Source organism: Mus musculus, chromosome 12, assembly GCF_000001635.26.
Source record: "Mus musculus strain C57BL/6J chromosome 12, GRCm38.p6 C57BL/6J".
Classification (NCBI taxonomy): domain Eukaryota; kingdom Metazoa; phylum Chordata; class Mammalia; order Rodentia; family Muridae; genus Mus; species Mus musculus.
Window position 1 is genome coordinate 12,942,636 of NC_000078.6, and position 7,218 is coordinate 12,949,853.

The 7,218-nt window shown below is 44.8% G+C and overlaps 1 pseudogene; it reads right to left on the reverse strand.

Moving 5' to 3' along the window:
* Gm48201 lies at positions 6,655–6,950 on the reverse strand (annotated as a pseudogene).
* Positions 6,951–7,218: the final 268 nt, after the last annotated feature.

The window sequence follows — 7,218 nt, forward strand, 5'->3', positions numbered from 1 at the left end:
CCTCGGAGCCCGAGTGGGGCCACCCCCGCGAGACAATTAGCGAATCCTTGCTACCGCGGAAGGGATTGTGAAACGCGTGGAGGGACGTCCCCTGAAGTCGCGCCCACCGTTCCCAACAAAAGCCTTTCCGAAGCCAGGGTTGAATTACGGACCGCTGCTTTCCTTGCCCAAATCACTGACTGCTCTGTATACCTCGAGTTCCTACGGATGGTGACATCAAGGAAAGCCATCATTAATTTGGCCTCTTTGTGTCCCATTTGCCTCACTTACGAGCTGGCGTGAACAGAGAGAGCGCGACATCTTATTTAGACTAGAGCAGGGTGCGTGTATTCTTTCCTCACAGCCGTGGGCACATTTCCCTCCCTCCCCATCCCACAGCGTCTCACTTCTGTCTAGGCAAGCATGCTAAAAGGTTTGTTTCCTAAATGTGGGGCTAAAAATAAATGCTCTTGCCCCACAAAACTTTCCAGGAGTAACCTGGGTCCCTGGGTGAAGCCCTTTTTCAACACACATTCTCAGTAGGGTGGGATTTATCCTTAAACCCTTAAGCTTGTTTGTGGGGAAGCGTCTCCATTTCCCTCTAAATTGAAAATGACACCCCTCATTCACCTCCAGCGAGGAAGAAGAGAATGCCTAGAGAGTCAAGGTCAAAATGTGTATTAGCATGTGTGAAAGTCTTCCCATCTGTCCCCGAATGCCTACATAATTCTGGGGACTGCGGCAGGTTCTAGGAAGTAGCCGTGAATGAGGGTGAGCCACCCTTCCAAGGCCTTTCTTATTGGGCTCACATATGTAAAACCCATTACCTTTGCAAAAGCCTTTAACACCCTCATTTTCACACCCCTGGCCTCTTCCAAACCGAGACCTCCCGCTGAATTCTCCCTCAAGATGCTGGCTCTCTGAAAACTTTGCCTCAGATTGTAATTATACATACACAGCAGGGGCTGTATGGTAAGTGTTCCTGGATGCCGCTGGAGGTAGGCTCCATTGAAAGGAACCCTTTTAGACAGCCAGATCTGGCAGGTTAGTTTTGTTTATTAGTGGCACAGTGGGGGAGAGATAGGTGTGGCTCCCAGAACCTTTTCTTTTTGTTGTTGCTTTGGGGGGGGGGGGAGGAGAGGTGTTTCTGTTTGTTTTTTGAGCCGAGGTCTCATATAGTCCAAGATGACCTTGAACTCTATTTTTATTGAGGAGGATGACCTTGAATTGATCCTCTTGCCATTACCCAAACTCTGGGACTACAGGTCTGTGCCACCACATCTGGCTTCTAGAATCTTCCTCAGAACTTCAGCAGCGGACACGTAAAGGACACTTTGACCAGCCTACTAGAACTCCCTCAAGCAGCAGGGGACTGGGAAAGTCGGCTAAGATGGCCTGGTTAGTTATGGATAAAGTTCTCTCTCCACACCTGTGCTCTTCACTCTGCTAAAAGATAAGATGTTTCAGAAAAGAGGGGACAGAGAGAAGGTGACCTGGTTACTTGCTCTATATGCCTCTGAGCAAATCGTTTATCTTCCTTGGACCTTAATCTCTAATCTCCGGCTCTTAATGCAAACCAGCAATTACTGAAATTACCAGCAAGTCTGAATCTGAAGGTTAGCAGAATGATAAAAGTCAGAAAGTATTTATTGGTACCTTCATTGGCAGGTGGAAAGATAAAAGGCTGTGCATAGAGAAAAATTACCTAATGCCCATTCTTGGTGGATTTGCCCAGAAACCCAACTATTCTTCTTACAAATAAATGTTGACGCACTCACTTCACGATTCCAAGGGGCACACACACAAATGAAAGGAGTCTTTGGTGGTCTTCGAAACCAAGACTTTGTTCACATCTTAAGACCCAATGTGGACCAGGACAACAGCTTCATGGACCTCACCTACACTAGAAAAAATAGACACACACCCAACAGGAATGGCTCCTTTAAGAATTAAAGAGTGGATCTGGTTTATAAATAAAATGATGGGGGGATGTTGCATTACTCTTCCTTCTTTCCTTCCTTCCTTCTTTCCTTCCTTCCTCCCTCCCTCCCTCCCTCCCTCCCTCCCTCCCTCCCTCCCTCCCTTCCTTCCTTCCTTCCTTCCTTCCTTCCTTCCTTCCTTCCTTCCTTCCTTCCTTCCTTCCTTCCTATATTTCTTTCTTTACCAAATGAAATAAATAAAGACAGCTCACAGGTACACAAACCCAGGAGGATTTAATCCATCATGGTTAGTAGACCAACAACCTCATCCAGCTTTTGGGTTTCTTCTGGGACTATTTTACTGAGTCCAAATTTCTCCTGCCCAAATAAAGGCACAGTCCCTTGTGGTACTGTACTCCAGCTCTCGTGAGGCTGAGGCAGGGAGTCCGAAGTCATCCTGGACTATACCACAAGACCCAGGCCCAACAAAATAAAGGACTTGTAATTTTTGCTTAAAATAGTTGAAAAATCCCTGGGACCCAGTTGGTAAGCTAGCTCAGGTGGTAAGGACCCTTTCCTCTATGTCTAACTGCCTGAGGCCCCATGCACGTGGTGGAAGGGGAGAAAAGACTCCTGCAAGTTGTTTGCTGATCTCTGCATGCATTCTGAGGCAAACAGGTCAACACATATACATACTAAAAAAAAAAAAAATCCTGCAGATTAATTGACTTTATTTTTTTAAAAAGTCGGGGATAGGGGAGGACGATGAGGAAGTATTGTATGAAAGAAAAAAAGACAGAGGAGGAAGAGGAGAAAAGAAAACTTATATTCTGCATTGCACAAAAAAAGTAAAATATGAAAATAGGTTGGCTTTTAAGATTTGACTGCAAAAAGTAGAACTATCAAAACAGACAGATTAGCATAGTAGAAAATACACTGAACAATATGTCAGTGGATGGGAGCCTCACACATCTGAGGTCTGAAGGATGGTCAAATGACTGAGACTCATGCAGTGTCCCGGGATGCCTAGCGTTCTGGGAGCTGAGGGAAGGAAAGCAGGTCTGACTTTATCAGACCGATACAGTCTCAGGTATTATTAACCCTGTCTGGAAGCGGCCCACAGAATAGGTCAGGGAGAGTCTACCTTGGCTGGGTGTCACGGAGGTAATCTCCACTGGGAGATAAGAAACTGGAGAGTAGATTCAGAACAGCCTAGCTGCCTTGGGAGGATGTCTTTATGTAGATAAGGGGTACAGCTAAGCCTACACTTGCAGTTTCCAGCTCCGTCGCCCCTTGAGTTCATCAGCTCTCAAAAATGTCATATTTGGGATGGCACTTCCTGAGGGCCCTCAGAGGCAAAGGTTATATTCCTCGTGCAGGAAGGGATCCTAGAAACTGAATGGAGGTAAAGAAAAGCCAGAGAGGAATCTGGCTCTAGGATATGAATAGGCAATTTGCCAAACAGGAAATGCAAATTGAGTACCAACAAGAAAATGGGCTACTTCGCCTGACTCGGGACAATCCAAATTAAATCTCAGGGAGATTAACAATTCAGTCTAGCAGATTGCCTCAAAACGGTGGTGAGGCTGGAGAGTGAGAGATACGAACACTTTCATACACCACTGCTGCTTCTGTCCCAAAAGTAGAAAGAATTCCATTCTAGAATCACCCAAAAAGAGATAATAAAGCAAGAGCTGCTGAAATGTCTTTAGTGGGTAAAGGAACCTGTGGCCAAACCTGGCAACTTGAGTTTGATCCCTGGGTCTCATTTAGTGGAAGGAGAGAATCATCTGCTTAAAGCTGTCCTATGATCTCACCCAGTCCTTAAAATAAATAAGTGTGCAATGTAAAATAGTTTTTAAAACTCCTGAAGATAACAGAGCATATCTGTAAACATCAACACTTGGGAGGGAGAATTGGGAAGATTTACAAAATTGAGGCTAATGTGGTGTCTTTAGCAAGATCCTGTCTCAAACAAACAAACAAACAAACAAACAAAAACAAAACCACACCAAAACCACAACCACAACAACAACCAAACTGAGACTCCATTAGTGACATTCATCTTTAATCCCAACACTCAACATCGGGGGCCAAAGAAGGTAGATTTACATAAATTGAGACTAGAGTGGTTTACAGACTAAGTCATACCCTGGGTGAAGGGAGGGAAGAAAGGAGGGAGGGAGAGAGGGACAGAGAGAGGGACAGAGAGAGGGACAGAGAGAGGGAGAGGGAAGGATGGATGGAGGGAGAGAGAGAGAGAGAAAGAGAGAGAGAGAGAGAGATTAAGACAAATCACCAAGAATACGTACTGCTTCAAGGTTGTCAATAGCAAAAACACTGTAAGACTTGTTAGTGCCAATCAACAAGCAGGGTGTGTTGCCTGTGATCCTAGTGCTATTGTGGCTGAGTCTAAAGAAATGCAAATTTGGTATTAGCCTGAGCTAACTAATCAGGCCAACCTAGGTTACATATAGAAGTTGAAGGCTTGCCTTGGTGGTGTAGCAAAATCCTATCTCAAAACAAAGATACACCCCCCCCCCCCAACCAATGCCACCAAAACACACACACACACACACACACACACACACACACACACACACACACACACACACGCCAGCAGGATGGCTTATTGGATAAAGGTACTTGCTACCAAGCACAGCACCCTGAGTTGGTTCTCTGGGACCTGCACGGTGGAAGAGGAGAACTGACTGCCACAAAATTGTCTTTTGACTTTCACAGGCATGCTGTAGCATGAGTGACACCCCTACCCCCTCCAATAATAATACTTTCTCAGAACCAACAACATATGGTACTCTTTCAACAGCACTGGGCAGAGATAGCAAGCTATACTCTCTAGTAAGCCTTACAGTCTTGAGGATAAACACCAGATACTCTACACTGCACTGTGCTGCCAGGCTATGCTGCTTGCTAGATTTTGAGGTATGCTTATTTGTTTTTAAGTGTGTGTATATATATATGTGTATGTATATATATATATATATATATATATATATATATATATATATATATATATCGGCATATCATACATATATATTTTTTGATGCCAGGAATTGGACCCAAGGGTCTTCTTCATGCTAAGTAAATACATGCTCCATTATTAAGTTGCTCCTAGCCAAGGTTAAGCGCTTTAAATACACTTGAAAAACAAACAGACAAGAAACTCAACTTGTAGTGGTTTTGTTGGGGTACACATGCCACCTAAATCAGAAAGCACATGTAGGGCTGGAGAGATGGCTCAGCTGTTAAGACCATTTGGCTGCTTTCCCAGAGGAACTAGGATCGTTTCCTAGTCCCACACAGTGTCTTAGAGCTGCCTGTAACTCCATTTCCAGGGGATCCCGTATAAGTAATAATAACTACTACTGTTATTTTAAAAGAAGCATGTATAATATACTAAAGAATTTAATGTACAGTCACTAAAAAGAAAACATGTTACCTACCGTAGACAATGACTTTGAAACTATGAGAACAGGAGAAGGTAAGAGAGATTGCTGAAAGGGCTCAGTGGATTGCCGCCACACCTGCCAACTGAGTTTCATCTCAGGATCCACATGGTGGAAAGAGAGAAAGAATTCCTGTAAGTCACCCTCTGACCTCCAAGGATGTGCCCTGGCATACACAGACCCCTGCAGCATACCCAAACGAAATAAATATAATCAAAATTATAAGGAAAAGGATCAAAGGATGGACCAGCGTGTCTGGCATTTGAGATAGATGTGTATTTACATCTATCTCTAATACCTATGATGGTGAGATTAATTATCAACTAGACACAACCTAGAATCATCTGGGCAGGGAGTCTTGATGAGAGATTGTCTAGGTCACGTTGGCCTGTGGGTATGTCTGTGAGTGACTGCCTCAATTGATGTGGGAAGACCTCGACCACTGTGGGTGGTACCATTCTCTGGGATTGGGTTCTGAGCTGTATTCGAGTGGAAACAGTGAACGGAATGTCGAGTATACTTCATTCGCCCTCTGCTCCTGACTGTGGATGGACCAGCCCTTTGAACTTCTTGCTGCCTTGACTTCCCTGCCGTAGAGTGAACTGTAACGTGCGCTTGTGAGCTAAAATAAACCCATTCTCCCCCAAAGTTGCTTGTTCTGTTTTGTTTGTTTTGATTAGAATAACATTCGGGATTGGGTGGTGGTGGTGACTCTCTTCTCTTCTCTTCTCTTCTCTCTCTCTCTCTCTCTCTCTCTCTCTCTCTCTCTCTCTCTCTCTCTCTCTCTGTTTTTCGGGACAGGATTTCTCTGTATAGCCCTGGCTGTCCTGGAACTCGCTCTGTAGACCAGGCTGGCCTCGAACTCAGAAATCCACCTGCCTCTGCCTCCCAAGTGCTGGGATTAAAGGTGTGCGCCACCACGCCCGGCCTAAACTACCCTTAAGTCTATGTTTTCCTACCCAGATTTGCTGTTACTCTTCCTGACTACCTGCCACTGAACTCTCTGAAGGGTTCAGAGAGGCTGAGATGAGACAAATTAGGTGGTAGTTGAATTTGAATCACAAGCTGACCACCACAGCCGAATGAAGTTTATAATATTTGAGGTGCCCCACCAAACTAGGTGCATGTATTTTGCCATTGGAGGCTGGAGGAAATTTCAAAGCTAGCACCGAGAGAGTTTAGCCAAGGGTGAGTGTGTGGCTGAGGGGTTGTATCGGTAATGTCATTTAAAAAAAAAATCCTAGGATGTGCATTACAGAGGTAAACAAACCCTGGTCCTTGGGATGGGCTTATTGGTAGGATTTTTGGTATCAAGCACGGGCACCAGGACCTCCAACCTTTTTGGATTCGCAGCGACTGGAGGTCAGCTACAAGAATGGTCCGATCATACTGAATGAGGCTATCTTTGATCTCCTTCTTAGAGGCTTCATCCATTCACGTTGATGAGCCCGTTTCCTCATTTGCAGTGGGCCACAGCAGTGACTGTCTTCTTGTGTCCGAAGACCTGCACGGATTGCAGCGGATCCTTGGACAGCATAGCTACAAGTACTAACTCAAGCTTTTCACCATGCAGCGCCACCATCGGAAAAGGGCACTGGGAAAGGGTGGTAACACCATTTTATCTTTTTTTTTTTAATGTGTATTTTTAAAGTTTTTTCTTTTTAATTTCTTTTTTTTATTTATTTATATGAGTACACTGTAGCTGTCTTCAGACACACCAGACAGATCCCATTACAGATGGTTGTGAGCCACCATGTGGTTTCTGGGAGAGCAACTCAGGACCCCTGGAAGAGCAGTCAGTACTCTTAACTCTGAGCCATCTCTCCAGCCCCGTAACACCATTTTAAATGCTC